The 24986-nt window shown below is 51.8% G+C and overlaps 1 protein-coding gene across 8 annotated transcripts in view; it reads left to right on the top strand.

Moving 5' to 3' along the window:
* GRB10 (growth factor receptor bound protein 10) overlaps positions 1-24986 on the top strand; it is a 207913-nt gene that overhangs the window by 137040 nt on the left and 45887 nt on the right. The gene's annotated exons all lie outside the window — the stretch shown is intronic.

Here is a 24986-nt window from a genome sequence, read left to right as displayed (position 1 = left end):
TTGGAAAAGACCAGCTGTCAGGTGTACAGAGATGACGGTTCCAGCAAAGATTTCTGAGCCATGGGACGGAGCGTCTTCCCCGAGCCTCATCCCACCGTCCCCTTGGTGCCGGTGGCTTCTGTGGTGAGGGTCCCTTGGCTCTCGGTGCCTTGGTGGACCCAGAGGACCTTAGTCCTTCGTGCGTTGCTAAGTGTGCGTCAGATCCGCTGGGATCTTTAATGCCCACCTGGCACATTGCCTGGACTCAGGTGGACCCACAGGCTATGGTCCCCCAGGCCTGGCACGTGGGGGGCACTCAGGGATGGCTTACAGGAGCTGATGTGCAGAAGGGGCTCCACAAGCTGGAATGTCAGCCCAGGTCTAGAAAGGATTATGTTAAATAGGGTTTAAAAAACGATGCTTTGCGTATGCAACTGGGAAAGACGGTGCCGGGGCCGCTCGTGGAGAGAGAAGGGCTGCTTTGATTAAAAATGGGTCTTGAGTCAAAAGTTCAAGGTGATCTTTGCAGAAAAGCAGGTCCGACCTCTGCTGCAACAGAAGGTTTCTTGAGTTAGCTGCTTTCTTATGCTCTGTCTCGGAGGCCGCTGTCCTCTGAGAAGGAGGACCCACAACACAGGAGCCGCCCCACCCCAAGTGGAGGGACCAGATGTGGAGGAAGATGGAGGAGGATGGGGAAGGGGTGGAGATCACAGGGCTCTCCGTCAGCCACAGGTGCAGCCTCGTCTAGGCCCCTGTGGGGAGTGGGCTGCCCCAGGTGGCCCTGTACGAGTCCCAGCAGCCTTGGACCTGCGCGTCCCCCGGCAGCCCCGCCCCTCCGGGCTGTGTGGGTGCAGCCTCTCCCGTCGGCCTTGGAGACAGACCCCAGCCCTTGTCTTTCACTCTCACCCTCGGAGTGGGGACAGCAGGTGACCTTTCAGAGAAGCACTTTCTGTAAACACACACATGCAAAAGTGATGAATCAGGATGAATGTGGACCGTGGAGGGAACCTGTGAAGTGGCAGAGGCTGGATTAGGTCCTCTGAGGGGCAACTCGTGTGTCTGGAAGGGGGTCACCAGAAAGCATGAGGAATCCCTTCCCTCCCTTCCAGCGCGGACAAGCAGAGGCTGCCTGTGAACCGGCTGATGTTGACAGGGGTCACGTGCAGGTCCTGAGCCCATTGGGAAGGTCCTGGGATTTTTAGCATCTGTCTCACGGTGGTTAGTGTCACAGCACTTCTGCACACGGCAAGAAGGAGACTTTCCATGGGGGAAACCATAGCCCAGCAGCTGCAATACTTTGGCCAGACGCAGAGGCAGGACGTGAACTTGGCCTGGATGAGTCCACAGCCCCCGGCGTCCTCCCTGTCCCTTGCTGCACCCACTGGGCTTGGAGGAGACACCAGACTACCGGGCCTCCTGCGAGGGCTGAAGCTGCTCTCCAAACACAGTGCAGACAGGCACAGTACAGACTGGCGTTTGCTGTGGGGAAGGATGCTTTTGTATGTGAAGTGGCGGGAGCTCGACACGTGGTTCTGAGTAGCCATTTATCCTATGGAGGGCGGACGGTCCGGAAGCTCTTAATCCACCAAGCAGGAGCCCCTTGTTGGCTCCCAGTTCCTCAGTGACAGCCGTGGGAGGTGACAGCCTCTCAGAGAGGCCCTGGTGTCCCGTGGGAGGCTGCCGCTCCTCCTCGGTGTGCCGGCCTGGGGGCAGCACTGTGCCTGGGACTGCCCGGGACTGGGTGGGCTGAGGAGGGCTGGCTCTGTGGCCTCTGGAAACGCCAGCCAGTGATGGGGAAGGAGCAGGGCGGCCACACCCCGCAGCTCTGACACCTCAGAAACAGCACCACCAGCCACCAGGATTTGTGGGGTACCCCAGGGCAAATGGGGGAGCCAGGATTAGTGGGGTACCCCAGGGCAAATGGGGAGCCAGGATTAGTGGGGTACCCCAGGGCAAATGGGGGAGCCAGGATTAGTGGGGTACCCCAGGGCAAATGGGGAGCCAGGATTAGTGGGGTACCCCAGGGCAAATGGGGGAGCCAGGATTAGTGGGGTACCCCATGACAAATGGGGGAGCCAGGATTAGTGGGGTACCCCAGGGCAAATGGGGAGCCAGGATTAGTGGGGTGCCCCATGGCAAATGGGGGAGCCAGGATTTGTGGGGTACCCCAGGGCAAATGGGGGAGCCAGGGTTAGTGGGGTACCGCAGGGCAAATGGAGCCAGGATTAGTGGGGTACCCCAGGGCGAATGGGGAGCCAGGATTAGTAGGGTACCCCAGGGCGAATGGGGGGCCAGGGTTAGTGGGGTCCCCCAGAGCAAATCAGGGACTTCTGCTTCACTGGCTCTTTCAGGATGCGTTTGGCTGCAAGAAATAAAAGGCCCGGTTGGCTTTAATTGTAAGGAAATGAATTTTGCCTAAGGACAGTCCAGGGACAGAGACCCCCGGGGAGGGCAGCCTCCCTCTGTGTCCTGGGACCTGATCCTCTTTCCACAGCCACAGCTGGCCAGGCCCGACCTGTGCGCTCGCCCACAGGCAGCCATCCCATAGGCTGGTCCCTGAGCCAGCCCCTCCCCGCCCCCCGCACCCCCCCCCCCCCACAGATGCACACATGGAGGAAGCAGAGAAAGCAAAGGTGCGGAGATGCAGAGAGAGAGGGAGGGGAGGGCTGGTTAAAAAAAGGAGGAGCAGCACCGATAATGGAAACAGGTTTATTTCCGAATTTAAGGCGATCTTTAAACACTCAGCGTGTATGTACTTTGGAATGGTTTTGCCAGGCTGCTCTGTCTTTCAGCCAATAAGGATGTTCACGTAGCCGCGTAATGAGTTGTTACAGCAAGTTTTTCCTTTTGTTATTCAAACACAGTTAGTCACGTTTTTAAACCCCATTATTAAAAGGGCATAAATGTTGTCCTAGCTCTGATCAGCTCTTCTCCCTTTGTTTAATTTTAAAAATTAATTTTCTGGAACTGAGTTAACTGCCTTGCATGTGGTTTGCACATGCATTTACCAGTGGTCCAGCTTGGGTCTCCAGAGCCTTCACCTGTGACGTAGCGCGTGTGCCCCAGCATCAGGCTGCCTTTGGTCTTTGCAGGAGAAGCTCGCCGAGCCCTGGTACAGCCGTGTCCCCCAGCCTGTGCTGGCGTGGAGATGGTGCTGCCTCCTGCGTGGTCCAGCCTGGGCTAGGCGTCCACAGCATCCATCCTCAGGCCTCAGTGACTTCTGATGGCTGCGTCCACCTGGAGGCCTGACTGCACACTTTCACGGGCCCTCTTCTTAGCGCCTGCAAGATGTGCACAGGTCACTTCTCTGAAGCCTTCGGGGCTCAGAGCTCATGAGAACCTGTGCCTCACTAACACTGAACCCCACTGCTGGGGGCCCTTAAGGGGCACCACGTGGGGTGAACCGTGGCTGACCCGCCTGCATTTGGACTCTCAGGGCAGTTGTAGAGCCGTGTCAGGACAGGAGCCTGGAGCGCGGTACCTGGCCTCCCGGGGGGACAGAGGACAAGCCACCATCCAGTGACGGTCACTGTGGCTTTGCCTGGGCGCATGCCAGCTCATCCCCGCCGTCCTTGTGGAAGGTAAACCCTCTGTACTCAGCGTCCCCGAGGCTGGCAGCCTTTCCTTCCCTCCGCTGCCTGTGTTCTAGTGAGTGGCGGGCGGACAGCTGCCACCACCCCAGGCTCCCCGCTGTCCCCACTGGAGTCCTGCCCTCCCCCGTCCCTCCTCCTCTCCAGTCTGGTGGGGGGACACGCTTCCTCTCTGCCTCTTCCCTTTGTCCACCCACAGCCCATCAGTCGTGGGGCCTCCCTGGAAACTTTCCTACAGAAGGAATGTAAACCACCTTTGTTGGTTTTTAAAGTGAGAGTGCAGGTATCCCCCCTTTCCAAAAGTTTACACCACCCCACTTGTATAAAAGACCTACATTAGTGTTCACCAACTAAAAGAGATCCAGAGGATTTTGCCTTTACGAAAGAAGATGGAGAGTGAAAATAACATCAGCCTGTGTCTTGTAGCCGCTCTTACGGGGGCTGTGCACCCCGGGCAGGCAGAGGGCACCTCCAAGCTCCTTTCCTGGGGACCACACCCAGCACCTCAGGATCAGGCGGCCTTAGCTCTGACCTGTGTCTGTGAGCATCTGCGCTTTATCTCCATTTATTTCGTGCACCTGTTAGCAAGCCGTGTCCTAAGGTGATTGCTTCTTCGCTTTACACCTTCTGGCTCAGGAAAGGTCTGGTTGGAACACTGCTTTCAGGTCGCAGGGAACCTGCTCTCTGCGGAGGGGACGCTGAGTTACCATCTGTTTCTCTGGCAAAGGTCATTCAACCAAGATAGACCTGTGATATTCCTTGGCCGTGTCCCTGGGGGGCACTGCCAGGGAGCCCTGCCTCTGAGGCCCCAGAATCCCAGCTCCACCCCGTGCTTCTCGGGAAGCCTCGGTCTCTTTCTCCGTCGGGGAGGCTGGCGGTACTGATGACCTTCTCATGGAGCAGTGGTGACGGGTCCCATCCAGACACTGGAGGTGTAGGCCCAGGACCTGAGCCTCAAGCCCTTCGTCTCCCCGAGACGCCTTTGCAGCGCCGTGGACGAACAGGACCCCATCTCATAAACTGAAACAACCGCCTGCGTAACATGCGAGGAGACGCGTGGACTCAACCAGACCAAACCCGCGAGACCCACGAAGCACGTACGTCCCGTGGCCGCCCGTCCTCTCCGCCGGGGTTGCTGCCCTCACGGACGGCCTGTGCCCCAGGCGGTGCTGCGTGGGCAGGCTCTGAGGGGGGCCCCGTCGGGGGTCACAGTGTCGCCGACACCTGATTCCACAGTGGGTTCGCTTGGCCTTGGAGATGGAACCGGAGACCCTCTGAGGAGCCCGAGCGCGGCCCAGCTCCGTGGCCACCGTGGCCGTGTCCTTGAGCATCAGCCTAGGTCTGATGTGCCGGGTCCCTTCCGGTCAGCTAGGCTCCCTCCTGGTTCTTCTGCCTCTGAGCGGTGGCCGGCCTTCCCTGCTTCCCGCCTCGTTGCCCAGCTGACAGCTCTGCACCTGCGCTTCTCACCCTGCACTTTCTAGAATCCCGGTCACCTGAGTTGTCATGAGAAGAAACATGCAGGAAGTTAGGGGACTTTTGCATCCCTTGTCACCTCCTTGGAAATTCACATTTCATATTAGGTTTTGGAGGATTCGAGGAATGCTACAGGGAAGAAAAACTATGTCATAGGCCACCTCGAGTCAGCCTAGAGCTTATCAGATGTTTATGATCACAGAGCCACTTAGAACATGGCAAGCTTCCCACGGAACCCACTTTGGGGAAGGATGCTGAATCGTTCTAGATCATTTTTAAATGGTGAAGACCATCCCCTCAGATTTCTCTGGGAATACTGCTGAAACTGAGGTGTTTAAGAGCCCTCTGCGAATTGCAAAGCTCCAAGGTAACTGTCTTCTACGTCTGTTTTATCCGAACAAGGGATGCAGTCCAGGTAGGTAGCTGTGACCTGCAGGCTGCATGTTTAGCTAAAAATGAAACAGGAGATTCTGTCAGGAACCTGCTGTGAAATCCCAGCCACTAGTGTTTCTCTGGACTGTTCATATCTTTTTAAATATAAATTCTTTAAACTTGGGATCCTTTATGATAGCATTGAGTATCTCTTGGTATCTGTAGCTGTCAGGAGTACTGGAAAAGTGGGCACTTATATTATCTATATCTTTCACGGGAAGAATCCCCATACTTCTGCCAAAAATCTAAGTGTGTGTCTTGACCAGCGTGGGCGTCTGTGATCAGGTCCTGCTGCAGAATCAGGGGCCGGGGCAGAGCAAACAGCCATCGAGGTCTGTGCGCAGTCTCAGAAAGGGCTGCCTAGTTTGCTGGATCAAGAAAAATGAGTTCCCTTGGCAAACGAATCTGCTGTTGCTTTGACTTGAAATGCCTTTAGGAAACGGTAAAGAACCGGAAAATGAACTTCTGGCCCGATTACCCTCCCTGACGGTTCTGACATAAATGCACATGGTTAAACACCCTCATTTCCGACGGACCACAGTTCATCCCGTGCGGAAGGTGTCATGTGCTGGAGCGTGAACACCTGTGCTTTAGGAAAAGCCTGTGGACCGTCACAGAGGGACTTTGCTTCCATTCTGTGCTCTCTAAATATGTCATCTTTTTTCAGTTTAAGATAAAGTGTTTCATGAAATCACAAGGTTGAAAAGCATCTGTCAGACCTTTGGGTCTTGGTTGAAGGGGTTCCATGCTTTGGTGAAATCTCCGCCACCTGCTGGGTGCAAGCTGAGTCCGTGCCTTTCCAGGATCACGAAGGACGCTAACTAGAACCTTCCACACACGTGTCCCCGCAGCTGGCTGTGGCCTTTCTGTGTCTCTGCACTGCTCCCGGCCGGCCTGCCCGTGCCCTGGCCCGACGGGGCAGCCCCGTTGTACCCCTTCCTGTGTGGCCCGGTGCCTGCATGGAGTCTGGCCTTCTCTTTCTCTCCATAGCTTTTCTATCTTTCTTTTCTTGGGCTCTCACCTCGCTGTCTTAGCAAGCATGATGGAAAAGCAATTTGAGTAATAAAAAATGTTTAAAGAAAAATTGGAAGAAACACTGGAGGAAACCAAGTGAAGGCGTTTTCAGTGTCTTCAGAGAGAGAATTCAGTTAACATTGACCCACACCCCCTCCTTTCACTGCTGTGCAGCCAAGTCTCGGCATTTCTAGGAAAAGAGAACACAGATGTGACCCCGTTTAGAAAGGTTCTGAGTGAACAACCTCTGCTGGTAAACTTATTTTAGAACCCAATGCTAATGCCGAGTGCAGTTTATTTTTTCCTCACCCCAGAATAGCTTCCTCGTTGTAATCCCACAGCGGAGATGCTCGTGAATCAAAGCAGCAGTATTTCTCGCTGCCCTCTTTCTGGAATCCTGGATTCTTGGGGTTCATTTGTATCAGGAAACCCTGCACAGACACAGATGGAAGTGTCACGTGCAGCAGCTCCACGGGAAGGGCAGGGGGTGACAGCCGCCCCGCGGTGGGGATGTCATCCCCTCGAGGCGGCGGCAGTGCTGTTGTGAGGGGACCTTGGGTGTTAGGACCACTGGCTTCTTGCAGACCACGGTCAGTGACAGGGACAGAGACAGCGCCATCTCCATTCCAGTCCCTGCCTCTCTCTTTCTTTTTTTCATATTCTTTTCCATTAGGGTTTATCACAGGATATTGAATATAGTTCCCTGTGCTCTACAGTAGGACCTTCTTGTTTATCCATTCTATATATAAAAGCTTACATCAAAGCAGATATAACTATATAAATGTTTTTATTTGTTGAATATCCTGCAAGTGTTTTCTGTGTCTCTTCTCCATGGTCTTTGCAAAGAGCACTCGTAATTGCTGAAAACACTGTTAACGAGTGTGTGTTTGGGCCACACTGGGACCCTTGGCCGTGGCTGGCTCTTTGCGTGGGTTCCGGTTGGCCGTGCTGTAGGTGTCGCTTCCCGGAGCCACGGTGAGGTAGGTTTTGTCACGTTTCCAGTGCTCTCCTGGAAGCCAGGTTTCTAGCCAGAGCCCGTGCGTGTCGCTGTGTGTGTGCGAAGGCCTCTCTATTCTGATCACCACGTTCAGGGGCGCACAAGTTTCAGAACTTCTGAGCGCTGATCCCTCACCGGCGGCCTCCCACATGCTCTCTGTGAGAGTGGCCTGGGGGCCCCCGTGGCAGCACATGCTGGCTTTGGAAACCTGCTGTCCCCCAGCTGGGGTGGCCCTCCCTACGCAGGTGGGCAGCTGCGGGCTGCAGGGCCCGCCGGGGCCGGGGTTGTGGTAGGGGCAAGAAGGAGCCGCCTCTCCTCTCCTGTCCTGTCCTGTCCCAGTGGTTGAACACGCTGCGTCTCGGGCCTCCAGACCCGACGGCAGCCTTAGCGCGTCTCTGGCTGTTCTGCGGCTCTTTCCAGGAGGATAGCAGTGTGTGGCCTTGCAGCGCCCGCAGAACCGAGGAGGAGGAGCTTCTGGTCCATGTGATGTGAGGAAGGTTCCCTGTGCTGGTCCCCATGCAGTGCTGTGGGGATGGATCACCGCGTGGACCCGGGTGTGGAGAGCGGGGTCAGGTGATCGCGTCCTGACTCAGGCCCCTGGGCTCGGGTGTACCCCGTCTCCTCAGCCCTGCAGCACAGCCCCCCTTACCTCCCCCACGTGGTCTCCAGTCTGGGAGGATGGCCCCAGGAGGGAGCATCTGAGTGACAATGACCGGCAGGGCCCCGAGAACCCGCCTCCAAACCCCACACCTGGAGGCTGCCTGCCGCCCGCCCTGTACCCGGCGCGGGGCCAGCAAGGAAATCAAGCCTCCGCCACCTGTGTCCATCTCACGGGCCCGCTCCCCGGTGTGATTTGAGCGGCTTCCACATATGGGCACTGCCCTCGGGGGCCCAGGAACTGGGGGGAGAGACAAGTGCTGGCCAGTCCTCGGGGGCATGGAATCGCCGGCAGGTCAGACGTGGGACATTCCAGCGGCGGGAAAGGCACCAGCCAGCCAACCAGCAGGGACTGGAGGAGGAGCCTTTAGCTGGGTTGGAAGCAGAGAGTGTTCCAGAAAGAGGGAGGGAAGGTGGTCGGGAAGGACACAGGGTGGAGTGGGGATCCCGGGGTCAGGGCCTGGAGGTCTGGCGAGGACCGGTCTCTCTGCAGAGCTAACTGTGCCAAGCGTCGCTACAGGAAGGCAAGGCACGTTTGCTCTTTTTATTTTTTTTGTTGAAGTACAGTTGATTTAGAATTTTGTGTTCGTTACTGGTGTACAGCAAAGTGATTCAGCTATATCCATATATACATTCTTTTTCATATTCTTTTCTATTAGGGTTTATCATAGGATATTGAATACAGTTCCCTGTGCTCTACAGTAGGACCTTGTTGTTTATCCATCCTGTATGTAATCGTTTGCACCTGCTAACCCCAAACTCCCAGTCCTTCCTTCCCTCAACCCACCCCCCCACCCCGGCATCCTTAAAAAGTCTACAGGGTGCATTTTTATGGGCTGGACAGGCAGGCATGGGGACAGCCAGGTAGGATGTGGGCACAGCAGGAGCTGAGATGGGTGGGGTGTGGGTGCTGGATGGATTTGAGCAGATCAGCAGCGCTTGGTGATTTCTTGCCCTCCTGTAGCTTCTGTGTCCCTATGATAACTTGAAGCTCTGCGTCCCTCCTTTAAAAATATGTTCAACCCTGTCCTCGGGTCTTAGTGCCTGAATTCCATCCTCTACTCAGAGGAGGCAGGGCCGCCTAGGAGATGCTTGAAGCGTGGAGGGGGCCTGTCACCAGGACCCAGGAGCTGCTCGAAGAGCAAAGGCAAGGGAGTAACTCAGGGATGTGGAGAGACCGGCAGGGGTCACCTTACCAGTCAAGGGTCCCCAGATGACATCACCAGAATGGGCATCCCGAGAAGGACACGACCCACTTCTGTGGCGCCAGCAGGACCGAGGGCCTTCCGCCAAATGTCAGGACTCCTCAAAGGTGTTGAGGTCATAGAAGACCCCAGAAAACAAAACCACAGGGACAACCAAATCTGAGGACCTGTCCAGCTGACGGAGACCAAGGAGACCCAGCAGCTGAGGGCGGCCTGTGGGCCCAGATGAGATCCTGAATCAGCTAATGGTAGGGTATGGATGTGATTTCCTGATTTCCATCCTTGAACTGTGTTCCCCTAATGATGGCAAACGGCTTCTATGGACACTGAAGTTGTTACCGTAGGTGGACTGTTTCTGTCAGAGACCAGAACAGCTACGCACCTGCTGTGACCAAGGCCCTGGTGGCATCCTGGGGACCCGCTGCCCAGCGGGCCAAGTCTCAGGTACCTAAAAGAGGTCTACAGAACTAGCCAGCTGTGTGCTCTTGTTTTCTCTGTCATAGATAGTAGTCCACTTTCATAGGTGGAGCATTGGTTTTAATTTAGTTTTATATTGTCTTAGCCACCAAATCAGCCAGAACCCCGATTTGCAACCAGGAGTGCACGTAAGAGTCACAAAATTTGAAATCCAAACTCCTGCCTAAGAATTCCAGAGTAGGCAGGGGCCCTCTAAGGGGTGACTTGCGCAGAACCCTGAGGTAAAGCAGTAAGAGCAAGGGCAGCCTCAGAGGGCCTGGGGTCTCGGGCAGCGAGGGGCCATCCGTGGGTCCCAGGCTGCTGAGAGGTTGAGTTTTATGTGAACCTAGAAGAAGCCCTCTGGATTTGGTCTCTTGGTGTGACTGGTTTCCTCCTGCAAAAGGGTGGTTTTGACCTTACAAAGCTGCTGTCGTGAAACCCACGTGGTTCTGGTTTAAGAGCGGAGACTTCTGTGCTCTGGAGCAGGTACCCAGAGAGAGACCCCAACACCTACAAGCATCAGAGTATCATAAACAAGGCAGCATGATTTAATGCATTATGCTGCAAGTTATCAACTATTTGGAGGAAGAGCTGACTTAGGGTCTTACACTTTATTGCATGTTGTTGTGGATTGAATTGTACCCCCCTCCGCAGTTGAGATGTTGAAGTCCCAAAGCCCCCAGGACCTCAGACTGGGAGCCTGTTTGGAAATGGAGTAGTTGCAGGTGTCATTTGTTAAGTTTAGATGCAGTCATGCTGGAGTAGGTGGGCCAACCTGGTAGGACTGGTGTCCTTATAAAGAGGGGACATTTGGACCCACACAGGGAGAAAGCCCTGAAGGTGCAGGCAGCGATCAGGGTGATGCTTATACACAAGAGACAGCCAGCAGACCCCCAGGAGCTGGGAGAGAGGCGTAGAATGGAGTCCCTCTCACAGCTCTCGAAAGGGACCAGGCCTAGGATCACGGGCGCCTTGTCTCTGACGTCCGGTGTCCAGAACTGGACACATCCAGAACTGCAGGACATTGCACTTCTGTTGGTTAAGCCACCCCGTCTGTGTACACGTAGACTGAAATAAATTCTAGGTGGCGTAAACTGTTAATAAAAATTCAGCTGCCGGTGGCAGCTCCCTGTGCTTGAGACCCAGGATTGGACTTTGGGTCTTTATTCTGGTTCATCCCAGAGCCCTCCTCCTCCGTGGGAGATAAGGCCTGCACTGAAGTGACAGCACTGGAGGCTGGCTTCCCTCCCCCACAGGTCTTCACGTGGGTGCGGTCCCTCCCCCTCATCCCCATCCTTCCAGAGAAGCTGGTCCGTTCAGGCAGACCAGACAGTTGGCAAAGTGTGGGCACTGAAAGCGGAAATAAGAGTAGGGATTGCAGTAGCCATGACTTGTTACCACGTCATCTGTGCTCAACCAGGGACCAAACAAACAAAAAGTAAATAGTTTTAAATTATAAAAGTAATAAATGAAAAAAAAAGTAATACATGCTCGTAGTAAAAGCAAAAAGTGAAACTTAAATAGTACAACAAGGTTTATGGTAAAAAGTAAGGTTCCCTTTCTCTCAGTTCCCAACTCTTGTCTCATTCTGCAGGCGTGAGCAGTGTGGACAGACGTTGTCTATCTTGTCCAGAATTTACCTGCATTATCGCATTTTCCCCAAAAGCTTCATGGTGCTGCATCGCATGGGGACCATAGTTGGTTTAACCAAATCCTCTTTTGACACACACTGTTATTGTTTGCAGTTCTTTCTTATTGTAAACAAAGCTGGAATGGACGTTCTTGTACATAGGTCTCTGGTCACTTAATGGTGGAGAGCTGGGTGCATAGATAGATACATAGATGATAGATAGATAGATAGATAGACAGGTGGATGAGAGATAGACAGGTGATAGGTAGATAGAGACAGACTAGATAGATACATAGATAAATGATAGGTAGAGAGAGACAGACTAGATAGATAGATAATAGATGATAGATAAGCGATAGGTAGAGACAGACTAGATAGATAGATAATAGATAGATGATAGATAGATAGGTGATAGGTAGATAGAGTGAGACAGACTAGATAGATAGATAGATAGGTGATAGGTAGATAGAGACAGACTAGATAGATGGATAGATAGATAAATGATAGGTAGAGAGAGACAGACTAGATAGATAGATAGATAATAGATGATAGATAGGTGATAGGTAGATAGAGACAGACTAGATAGATAATAGATAGATGATAGATAGATAGGTGATAGGTAGATAGAGACAGACCAGATAGATAATAGATAGATGATAGATAGATAGGTGATAGGTAGATAGAGACAGACCAGATAGATAGATAGGTGATAGGTAGATAGAGACAGACTAGATAGATAGATAGGTGATAGGTAGATAGAGACAGATTAGATAGATAGATAGATAGATAGATAGATAGATAGATAGATAGATAGATTCTCAGCATTGTAATTGCTGGTTAAAGGCTTTGTGTGTTTATGGCTATGTATGTGTGTGTGTATGAAGTTCATTTTTATAACTGTCATCAAATGGCCGTGTACCCCATATAGTAGAGTGTAGAGGCACTGGAGCCTGGCTGACCCCCCGTTTGAGGAGCAGAGTAACCCGGGATGGGTGTCTTGTGCCTCATTCCCCTGGCCCCCGGGTGGCAGCAAAGTCACTCCCCCAGTGATGAAGCAGACTCATTTTCATTGGCTGTATCTGCAGCTTCTAGAAACTCTGTAAGGTATTTACTGAGCCCATCTGGGAGCAAAGGGTCAGACCCGAAGGGAGGTTTGCAGAGGGCATTTGCTCACGAGTCGCCCTGGAAACCTCTGAGTTGGAGACTCCAGCGGCCGGAAGGCGGGGTAAGGTGCGCGCTGTCACATTCAGGTACTTACTCTTTTTGGTGTTGGACTTTCTGAGCTCGCATTTAGTAGAACTTTGTGCTTTCCTAGTTTTTGAGGAATTGTGCCTGACTGTGATGTTTGGCCTACGTTTCTCCCCTCCGGATCCATGGTCTAATGTGAGCAGAACTGAGAAGCCCTGCTTATCCGACAGACAGACATACAGACGGCGCTGCAGGCTCGGGGTCCGGCTGTTGCCCTCAGCAAGGGGTTTCACTTCCGTTGCTGGATTTTAGTTCTGAAAATGCACCAGATGGAGATGCTCACTGATACCAGTGAACATGTTCTGCTTTTTATGAGAATTCTCACTAATTACTGTCACCAACTCTTGATCGTGATCAGTATTTTTGTAATTATATTGAATGTCTCACCATAATGGTAGATAAGCTTACTTTCCCAAAACGAAGGTGTTATGGGTAATACAAAGGTTATTAGTATAAACTGCATTCCTAGCAGATGTATCTTGGAGGATTGGGATTTTGAGAGAGAAAGACTCTTATCTACAGATACCTGTTCTTGACTCTTGTGGTTGAATAGAAAGGTAACCCTATGTGGCAGCCCCGTCTGAGATTTGTACGATGGCACTCAACTGTCTGCATTGTCCGGACCCAAAGGAAGTTCTGGAGGTTGTTGTCCTTTTGTAATCTAGCCACTCAGGACTCTCTCAGCTCCTCGAATTTCACTTTTTTCTAAACTTCCAGTAAATCTGCCAGTCTTCCCAGGTTCCCTGTGTTCTTTGCATCCAGCTCTGTGCGCGCCCCCCCCCCACCGCCCCTCCCAACAGCATCAGCACAGTGGTGGGGCTTTAGCAGGTGGGGCACCTGTGTTGGCTGGGTGGGCACTGGCATGTCCTGCCCTTGCGGATGGGGTGCTGATGCTTCGGGGCACAGCTGGAGGCCCCTCTGCCCCCAAAGAACCGTAAGACCTTCCCTGCCCCTGTCTCTCAAGCCAGACGTTCGCTGAAACTGGATGCCGGTAAATACATCACGCAGTCTGAGATAAAGATAGAACATTGGCCTGAGGGCAGACCCATGATACTCGATGAGGTTCAGATGGTCTGGGGGAAGTGCTTTGACGGGTGGCCTGTCCTGCCGTTACACGACAGAGGGGCAGGCAGTGGCGGGGGCGTGCCGTGTCACTGCCCTGTCTGGTGGTCCCCTCATGCAGCCACCTCGCAGAGCGCAGGCGTGCCTGTGGGCCCTCCCCGGGCAGGAGCAGCTGCACTCCTGTGTGGGCCTGACCTCCCAAAGCGCCGTCTTTGCATTTCGGACATTTTACTGACCCCAGCCGTGATTGAACTGCCTGGTGCCTGCGGATTTGGGATCGTAACAGTCCTGCACAGTGAAGACAGAGGCTTAGTGGAGACGGAGGAGGGGCCTCCTGATGAAGAGAGCAACCGAGCAAGAGTCCCCTCATGTCATCTTTGTGATCTCACCTCTGTGGGTGATAGGACACCAGTGAGATGCTGAGTGACAGAGGGGACCCACATGTCATTATTTTCGCACAATGTGTTCTTTAAACTTTTACGTTGAAATAACTTCAGACCTATAGAGCAGTTGCAGTAATAATACAAAGACCTGTCATAGATCCTTTATTCGGCTTCCCTAGTGGCTAACATGCTGTCCCATTTTAAATCGTTTTCCCTGGTCCTATATGCATGTATGTAGACACACATCTGTATGCACATGTGTATAACTAGTGTATTACAGGGAGCGTAGCACACAGCAGTTTCCAAAATCAGGGTATGCAGGGATCCAGACCTTATTCACGGTTCATTAGTTGTCCTGCTAATGTGTTTTATGGCTTCTTTTTTTCTGGTTCATGAACCAACACAGGACCACCCTCTGCACTGGTTTTAACGTCTCTAATTCCCTTTCGCCTGGGGGCACTTCCTCGCCGCTCCGCGTCCTTCGTCACGTAAGCGGTTACCGGAGCCCCCCCTTTGGTTTGTGGGGAGTTTCCTTGGGGCCCCATCAGGGTGTACGTGGTGGAGAGGCCACAGACAGCTGCGTCCCTCTCGGGGCAGGAGTTCGGGACGCTGTGATGTTGGTTTCTCCATTATCACCGATGATGTTTCTTACCCATGTCTGCTACGTTTCTCCATTGTGAAGTTGCCATTATTCCCTTGGTAATTAAAAAGTGCTTTAAAGGAAGATGACTTGAAAGCAGGTTCATATGCTTCCTCCCTCCGACTTCCGCTGACTGGTTTTGTCATGTATGGATGATCCTGTCTGGCGATTCTGACTCTCATTCTGCGTTTGTGAGTTGGCCTTGGGCAGTGAGGAAGAGCAGCCCTTGTCTCCCGGCTATTTACCTGTGTGTTTCCTTATTTGTCAGTAAGGACACATTATTATTTGATTACAGCCATCGCTTTGACGCTCCCATTGTCCCAGTGGGGCTGGTTCCTATTTCCTTGTGGCACGTCCTCGTCGAAGTACTACCTTGCTTCCTAGCACGAGATTCCCCTTGCTCTGCGCTCAGCGCGTTTGACGTCTGGGCCTGGGGGGTCCTTGGATGTGAGGCCGTCTCGTGCCCTGGAGGGTGCTGACCAGCATCCGTGGCCTCTGCCCACAGAGGACAGTGTCACCCGCCACACACACACACACGCACACACACACACGTACACACACACGTACACACACACGTACACACACACGTACACACACACACACACCAGTTGTGACAAGCAGAAATGCCTCAGACGCTGCCAAATGTCCCTCGGGGGGCAAAATCCACCCCTACCCTAACCCCCCATCAGGAACCACCAAAGGAGAGAAGGGGTGCTGCCTTCTCTACCCAGGAGTACTGGGTTCAATTCTTCAAACGGATTAGGCAGGAAAAGGCTTCAAATATGCTTTATTTCCTCTGGCAGCACAAGGCTAAAGGGTCCGAAGGCTTGTTTAGGTTTTGTTGATGAAGAATTTAGAGCCTGCACAGAAGTAGAATAGTGGGGTGAACACCGCGTGCCCCCCAGCCAGACCCCACAACTGTGAAGCCACGCCCCCCATATACTGTGTTGACGCACATTCCAGCCATCACGTCATTTACCTATACATTTTTTAGCATGTTTCTGTAAAAGATTGACACTTTTTTTTTTTTCTTTAACAGGACCATTAATACCGTTGAGACACCCAATTCCTTAATCTCATTTTAAAAAATCCCATATTCAAACAGGAACTGCATTTACATTGCACGTTTGCATCCCTAGCGCCGTGAGTTTCCCTGAAAGACATTGCCCAAAAGACAAAGCCTAACCCAGGAAGGGCTTGGCTTTGGGAGTTTGCTCCCACTGAGGGCTCTATCTGGATGGAAAGACCCAGCCCGGGCTGCCCTGCAGGCTTCAGCCCGAATTCACGTTGCAGGGGTACCTGCCCACCAGAAGCGGGTACCTGCCCACCAGAAGCTGCCACCTGCCACCGGCAGAGCCGTAGACACACCCAGGTTACCAGGCCTCTCAGGGATCATCTGGTCAACCCCTGCTGTAGGCGGATAGCCCTCCACGGCCCCCACCCCACCAAGATGGTCAGGCCGTGATGGGGGCCTCTTTTCCTGAGGACCATCACTGCCTCTCGTTGGGGGCTTCAGCTGCTTGAAATACAAAGCAGACTCCTAATACCTGGATTTTCAACTACATACTAAGACCAGAAATAGCTAAAAGCCCCATAGAAGTCTTGGAGCAGAAGCCCAGGGTGAGCTTCCTGCCAAGCGCTCCCTCTTCCTGGGTTGACGCCGCAGGGGTCTTGGTCCTGCAGTGCATGGGGAGGGGGATCTTTTAGGCACATGATGCCCGCAGGAGGAGGAGACAAGCGGAGTGTGTCTGGAATGATCATCTGTGGAGCGTTTGCTGTGGGACGGGACTTGCATGCATTTCTCTGAGTGACACTCACCGTCAGCCTATGTGACAGTCCCTCACTGTCACATAGGCTGGGGATTGAGGGTTGTCGAAGGTCAGAGGGGATAACTCGTGCAGCGAGTGGCGAGCAGGAGCTTGAAGCCAGGGCTGGCAGGTTCACAGGCTCCGTAATTGATGCACTTAGACAGTGGTGGCGGGACCCTTGGACATCCAGGAGATTGGGGCCAGCACAGAGAGTGTGCTTGGTGAGTTCTTGCTAAGTGGGAGGCTGGAGGTTTGGGGATGATCAGAGGATGCCCGCAGGTCCACCGTGCTCCTTAAATCCTGTTTAAAGGAATAGCACGCATTCTGCCAAACACCCGGCATCCCCGTTCTTGGAAACGTTTCCCTTATTAGAGGTGGCACTTTAGGAAAGTTGACATCCAGCCATTTATCCTGAGAAAATAATTCAACCCACACACCGAGGCTCACGTATAAAGGTGTGCCAGGGAGCACTTGAGGAGAATGAAAGTCTAGAAGCCACCGGACGGGCAGCATGACGTTCATGTTGATACAACATGACATGTGAAGAAATCCCTCGCAGGCACTAAAGCACCAAAGAGACACAAAGACCCGGTGGATGTTTATGGTGTAACGTGAAGCTCCACAGCCCGATTGCAGAACCGCGTCTGCTGTCTGAGCACAGTCATGTCAGTGCGTCTATTTATAAACACCTGTGCCAGAGAATACTGGAAGGGCACACTCCAGAACTGCAACAGCAGATCTGGGAGTTGTCAGTGATTGTCGAGTTCTTTCCTCTGTCCCTTCGGCATTTTCCAAATGCGTTACAATGAAAACCCGTAAGAAAAAACGAATATATCTGTGTACCCTTGAACCGCTCGGGTTTGATTTGGGCTGTGTGCCCTGAATCTTGCCTGTGAGTGCCAGGCAGTGAGGGTGTCCACAGAGGGGCTCCGGATCCGCGGTTGACTTTCAAGAACTACTTTGTGAGTTCTTTCTAGAACTTTAACTCCTTTGGAAAGGAATGCGAGGACTTAAAATATTTTTGTCAATAATTCTTTCTGAAACATGAAGTCAATCGATTATAACTCAGATGCTCATTTTTTTAAAGTCAGTTTGGGTCCCTGTACTGGAACAGGATGATAGTGATATTCTTAACTACGGTGAATAGAACCACGTGCCTATGTGTAGCAACTTCAGTTATCATTCCCTGTGGCTCAAATAGCATCATTGACTTAGACCAGAACTGAAAAAAAATTGGTAGAATTACATTCTTTTCACTACAATGAACCCATCCCGGCCCTGGTTCTGCCCTAGTCTGAAGTACATCTAGTTTCATCCATACTTGCTCGGCCTGCCCCATTTGGGGGCTTCAGGGCCCCCCAGAACCAACAGCCTCGTGTAGCTCCTGAGAAGCGTCTTGCTGACAGAGAGGAAGGCGAACAGCAGATGCCCTGGTTCAGACCCGGCCCCCGTGGGCCCATCTCCTCCATCTGGGCGAGCTGTCCCGAGGCTTCCATCCCGCGCCTGGTCGGGAGATGGTTCTGTCAGCCTTGGAGGGCGTGAACTCGGGGCCCTGGTGTGGCCACTGGGCTCTCAGAGGTGGACCCGCCACGTGCCTGGGCTCAGCTGGCTTTCCTGCTTTCCCTCCCCATGACCCCAGCGGGACCAGGAGCCCCTCAGCCCTTCCCACCTCCTGTCTTCCGCAGCCTTGCCTCCCTCTCGATATATATATATATATGTATATATATATATTTTTAACATCTTTATTGCAGTATAATTGCTTTACAATAGTGTGTTAGTTTCTGCTGTATAACAAAGTGAATCAGCTATACATATACATATATCCCCATATCTCCTCCCTCTTGTGTCTCCCTCCCACCCTCCCTATCCCACCCCTCTAGGTGGTCACAAAGCACAGAGCTGATCTCCCTGTGCTATGCGGCTGCTTCCCACTAGCTATGTATTTTACATTTGGTAGTGTATATATGTCCATGCCACCCTCTCACTTCGTCCCAGCTTACCCTTCCCCCTCCCTGTGTCCTCAAGTCCCTTTTGATATTTTTTTTTATTGAAGTATAGTTAATTCACAGTGTTGTGTTGTGTCAGGTATACACCGAACTGATTCACTTCTACCTATGTGTGTGTGTGTGTGTGTGTGTGTGTATATATATATGTGTATGTGTGTGTGTATATGTATCCTTTTTCAGATTCTTTTCCATTATGGTTTATTACAACATATTGAATATAGTTCCCTGTGCTATATAATAGGACCTTGTTGTTTACTTTATATGTAGTACTTTGTATCTGCTAATCCCAAACTCCTAATTAATCCACCCCTCCCTTTCCCCTTTGATAACCATAAGTTCTCTGTATCTGTGAGTCTGTTTCTGGTTCATAGATAAGTTCACTTGTGCCATATTTTAGATTCCACATATATATAAGTGATGTCATATGGTGTTTGCCTTTCTCTGTCTGGCTTACTTCACTTAGTACGGTAATCTCTAGGCCCATCCATGCTGCTGCAAATGGCATTATTTTGTTCTTTTTTATGGCTGAGTAATATTCCATTGTATATATGTACCACATCTTCTTTATCCATTCATCTGTCGTTGGACATCTAGGTTGCTTCTATGACTTGGCTATTGTAAATAGTGCTATTATGAACATTGGGGTGCATGTATCCTTTCGGACCATGTTTTTCTCCAGATATATGCCCGGGAATGGGATTGCAGGTTCATATGGTAGTTCTGTTTTTAGTTTCTTAAGGAACCTTCATACTGTTCTCCATAATGGCTGTACCAGTTTACATTCCCACCAACAGTGTAGGAGGGTTTCCTTTTCTCCACATCCTTTCTAGCATTTATGATTTGTAGACTTTTTGATGATGGCCATTCTGACTGGTATAAGGTGGTACCTCACTGTAGTTTTGATTTGTGTTTCTCTAATAATTAGCTGTGTGGATCATTTTTCATGTGCCTCCCGTTCGATATTGACCCTCCCACCGTGGACGCCCCCTCGTGGCCCTTGGATACAGCCTGGCTTCTTCCGAAGTGTTTACCCCCAGCATTTACAGGAGGCTTCGGGAGTTACTGCAAAGCCCAGCTTACATCCTCACTTAGAAAAATGCATTTAAACAGGACCCAGGGAGCTTTTCAACTAAGAAGTAAGTTGGATGACGAAGAACTGAGACAAAGCTGCCCGGATGCCCCGGCTCAGACCCTGCAGACTCCCTGGGTTTCTGTGCAGGGTTGGGGGTCTGCTGCTCTGCTCAGCCCAGGCACCTGGAGGCTGCTGTCCCCCCCGGGACGTCCTGCACCTGGGACAGGTCTGGGGCAAAGGGCTGAGAGTCCTCCATTTGCTGTTTTCACGGGTTGATCTCAACCAAAGTCAAGAGTCTGTGGAATTCAGACAAGATCCCGAGCCTGCGTGTGCCCAGCAGGGAGTGTCCGGTGCCCAAAGCAGGAGTGCGGGTGACAGCAGGGAGGAGGCCCCAACGTCTGCCTGCCTGCTGGGGACCACGACCATGGACATGATGTACCTTCAACCCTAACTGTTCTTAAACTCCTTCCTGCAAGTTTGCAAAGATTTAGGCTCTTACTTCCCTCTCCATACGATGAATGCATAAAAGGCATCAACAGAGCTCCAGGAAGGACAGACCTTCTATTACCACTTTGGGGCTTTTAAGACGGGCCCTGGTGCCAAGCCAGTCAGAGGGCTAGGTAGCCTGGCAAAGCCTCCTTCCTCCCCCTGCTAACCCTGAAACGAAAGAATCTCAGGCTGGTGGCATAATTATGCCCTCTTTAATATTACTTTTTTTTAAATTCAAAGTTTCTTTATTTTTATCATTTATACAACAAAAGCAGCACGGTCAAGGAATTTATTACAAGTTTCAGAGTCAGAATTATGCCATGCAGATGGCATATGTTCTCATATTTTAGAAGTTTTTAAGTGGCTGTTACCGTGAACTTGATTTGCTCTTTTCTTTGTTTCTTTTTAAATTTTTATTTTATATTAGAGTATAGTTGATTTACAATGTTGTGTTAGTTTCAGGTGTACTAACAAAGGGATTCAGTTATACATATACATATACAATAAATCCCCTACATACAAACCTTCAGGTTGTGAGCTTTCAAAGATGCGAACGTGCATTTGCATGTCCAATCAGGTAAGTTGGTTCATGTGTCTGGTATACATTGTCACGTGCATGCATCCTCTACAGGGGGTTGTGCTTTCGTGTACTTTACGGTACAGTGCAGTAGTACAGTGTCTTTATTTCAAGCTAGATCTGCAAGAGGACAATGAAACTCCTTGCCATGCAACACGAGGAGGTTACTAATGAACACCTGATGGAATTGGAGGCCCAGAGAAAGGACGAAGAGAGACAAGAGGAAGAAGAAGTAACTGAAGAACAGAAGAGATTCGCGATGCAGGAAATGGCAAGGGGATTTTCTTTGTCGGAGGAGGCACTGTTAGTTTTTGAGGCACAGGACCCGAACGTGGAACGGTACGCAAAAGTTGCAGCCGTTCAGAATGCAATCCAGTGCTACCGGGTCATCTATGATGAGAAAAAAAAGAGCTACTACCCAGACATCACTGGATCGTTCTTTCAAGAGGGTAGATAGAATTGAATCCAGCAAGGAACCAGAACCTCAGGCCTAAGTGAAACTGCAGCTTGCCCTCCGTCTCCTATTGCTGATGATCCTTCAGCTCTGCCATCTCCCACCTCCTCTCCCTCCTCCAGTCAGTCACTCTTCTTGCCTGTTCACTCGATGCCAGCCCCTGGGTGCCAGCTGTTGTACTGTACCACTGTACTTTTCGAGGTGCTGTCTGTAAGATTAAAAATGTTTTCTTTATTTTTTGTGGTTTTTTAATGTATTATTTGTGTGAAAAGTATTATAAACCTATCACAGTACAGTACTATACAGCGGACTGTGTTAGTTGGGTACCTAGGCTAATCTGTTGGACTTACGAACAAATTGGACTTACGAACGTGCTCTCAGAACGGAACTCTCGTATGTAGGGGACTCACCGTTTCTATTCTTTTTCAGATTCTTTTCCCATATAGGTTATTCTTAATAAATTATTGCTTTATTTTTAAAAGCAGTTAGCTACTTAATTTACTTTGTGGTGCAGAAACAGAAGTTGAAGATTCAGTGGTTGGTTTTTCCAATTGAATTGTTCCCGCTGCATCTTACCCGTCATGAGGTTTGCTTTCTCAGAACTGCAAACCTGAGTCGGTCGTGGCTGTCAGCATCCCGCCATCCCCACCCGCCGCTGCCGTGTCTCAGGCCTTCAGTGGGAACCTGCCTCGTCCCCAGGTCCTTGGTCCATCCGAGGGCACCCCGGGGGCAGGCACAGGTGGCTGGGAGCTTTTCAGGAGAGGCTCCCATTAGCCCAAGGCAGGCTGACCCTGTAAGGCTGGTGCTGCTGATAGATCCCCATTTTACAGGCGAAGAGGGTGAGGCACAGGGAGGCTGGGCCACTCAGCCCAGTTCCCACGGCTAGTTGGTGACGAGGCCGGATTGCAGCGGGTCTCATTCTAGAACATCTCCCCTGAAGCCCCACCTGGGCCAAGGGGGTCATGAGTGATGCTTCACCTTCCATCACTGGGGTGTCACAGAGCCAGGGAGGGGCTGGGCCAGGCTGGCACTGCGGACCTGCGCTCTGAGTTCTCCCCCATCCTGGCAGGACACAGATCTATCCGTGTGTTCCCTGGAAGTTTTACCCCGGATACATATGTGCTCTTTGGTATTGGTCTCCTGGCTGAACTCTGAGTCGGTGGAGCGGAGGCCTTGGCCAGCTCACAGGGGAGATGCTTCTGCATCCCGCCCTCACGGGATGATGGTCGAGCGTCCAACCTGCGAGCCTCAGCCTGCTCCCTGGCGTCCTTCGGCCCAGGCCTGTCGCACTGAAGGTTGAGATGGAAACCCCTGTTTGCTTCCAGAACGAGCCCCAGCACTGCCCAGGAGCTGACCGCAGGGGCAGTGGGCACGGTGCAAAATGCTCCTTCTGGAGCTGCCGGCTTTCGAGGCACAGTGGGGACAGCTTCCTTTGTGCGTGTGTGTTCGTTACAGATACTGTCACCTGGAGCTCCAGACGTGCTCCCAGTGTGAGATTGCAGGGGTGTGTGGTGGCTTTCTTGTCCGTCTGTCTTGGGGCCTGTGTCACCTGTGGTTGGCAGGCCCTGGTGAGTTGGGGGAGGTAGCTGGACAGCGCTATCGGGAGCAGAGAGGGCAGCGCAGGATTCGAGGTCCTGTCCTGGAGCCTGTGTCCCTTTGTGTCTGTCCCGGTCACAGGCCTGCAGCCCAGACCCAGCTTCCCCTCCTGGCCCTTCCCCAGCCGGCTCTGGGGATCTGAAAGCCGGGGCCGTGGCCATATGACAAAGCACATCTTAGTTTCTAATACTCGGACTATATATAGATCTTTGGGGGCATGGCCTTGGAGCAACAGAGAAGTGAGGGAGAGAGTTTAAAGAAAAGTGCAGTAGGGCTGAAAAGAAGATTTAAAAGCTGGTGCTATGGATGATTTGGGCAGGAAAAGACTTGGAGAGAGAGATGGGAAACACACTTCAACCTAATTTAAGTTTCCTAGGGAAAATAACGTTCATTGTAGTCACAGATAAGCTCACTTAGAAACTTAGGAAAGAAGGAAAATTAGGGTAGTTGAATTGGGTGGTTGTATGCACGCACTGCTGTAGCATACATTATATATGTAAGTAATTATATACAATTAGCATATATATAAGGAATTGTATGAATTCATTGCTTTTTTAAAATTTGTTTTTCTTTTATGTTAATGCATTTGTTCTTACAAAGTGTTTACCTATAGACCAGAGACATTTTCTCTGTTGAAATTAAATTTTATTTTTATATACTTAGTCATGACAGCTGTATTTGCATATTTAATTGGTTTTGGAGAAGTAGAGCTGTCATTGAGTGAAACATCAATTCCAGAAAAGACCGGGGGTGGATTCCTTTAAAGACAAATGTGAGCTGTAAGCAGGTCCCTCAGTCCTGATCCAGCCGGGGTTGGGGGGCTGGCAGAGAGGTGGCAGGAACAGCGGGGGCAGTGACCCTGCCCTGCTGAAGGGCTCTGTCCCCCGGGCTGGTCCTGCCTCCCCTCCGGCTGGGTGAGCCCTAAGTCAGCTGGGACGGTCCTTGTGGCAACGTGCCATCCCCGTGGGACTTCATCCCAGCAGCTCGCTGCCCTGCCAGGCTCCGCGCTGTGGAAATAAACGTTCAAAGTCTGCACTTGATCAAAAACACGAGAAAAAGGACGGAGACAGAGAGAGACAGACAGAGAGCTGCGGCCAGTTCTTTAAGACCAGCTGACACTCAGGCCACAGAAAGCTCCAGCTCCAAACTCGCAAGTGGCAGCATGGGTTGCAGGGATCAAGGTTGCTGAGCGATTTGGCAGACAGGCCTGAGTTCAGAGAACACACGTGCTCAGGCTGAGCGTCCTGCCTGTTAGTTCACTGCCATGGGAAAGAATGAGCAGGGATTTTTCTGGAGTGTTGGTCTGAGCCTTGTGTTGTCGTCGTGCTGTCATCACCTCCACCTCGGGCGGGGGCACTGGAGTGGGAGTGGGGGGCGATTGCATCAGGCCCGGCCGGGGACCTGATTGGTCTGCCCCTCTTGGCTTGATTCACGAGCTAGAGGACCGAGCCCGAGGCAGCCTCACAGCCGCTTCCCTGCTGCCCAGAGACAGCCTGCCCGCCGGGGCTCCGTCCCCACCATCGGTGCCCGGAGAGGGGTCCCTGCCTGCCAGGGACAGTGGGAAAAGGCTGGGACACACTCCCCTTCAAGGGACAGTCTCGATTCAAAATGCCATCTTGTTCCTCTGACTGCTTTTTCCATGCTGTTGAGGTAAGGTTTTTTGAAGCATCTCATGTTTCCCCTAAAGGCGGCACCCCTATCAATCTTGCAGCTGGGGCAGGCTAGGTTTTTGATCCTCTGGTTTTCTGTTTGGCCACCCCCCTGCCTGGGAGCTGTTCATAGGTCATGGCTTTGAACAACGCTGGGAAAACTAAACTGGCTTGTAATTTCGCAGGGGGCGGGGCCAGGGGGTTTTGTGACTGCTCTTACTGTGCCCTTCTTTTTAGTGTTTTCAATTTCAGCATATTCACATTACTTCTCGTCTTCTCCCTACACCTCAATGAACACAAGGTGAGTGGCGGTGACAGGAGGAGGCACTGGGTGCTGTCTGCTGCACTGAGGACCCCAGAAACGGAGAACAGCTGGAGTCGCAGAAAGTTAGGATTTCTGCGGGCCTTCTGTTGCTTTGTTTGTTCTTACAATTGGTTCAGCTGTAGAATGTCCAATCCCAAGACCGCCAGCAGTATTTTAAAGGAATTCTGTCACTTCCCGAGACAGGTGGTAGAGAAGTAGCTCACACGCTCTGGTTTGGCCATGTGTCCCCAAGGTGTCCTGGGCG

Source organism: Eschrichtius robustus, chromosome 8 (genome assembly GCF_028021215.1).
Source record: "Eschrichtius robustus isolate mEscRob2 chromosome 8, mEscRob2.pri, whole genome shotgun sequence".
NCBI lineage: Eukaryota > Metazoa > Chordata > Mammalia > Artiodactyla > Eschrichtiidae > Eschrichtius > Eschrichtius robustus.
Note: the sequence above shows the minus strand (reverse complement) of the source record. Positions and strands in the feature narration are given on the sequence as shown.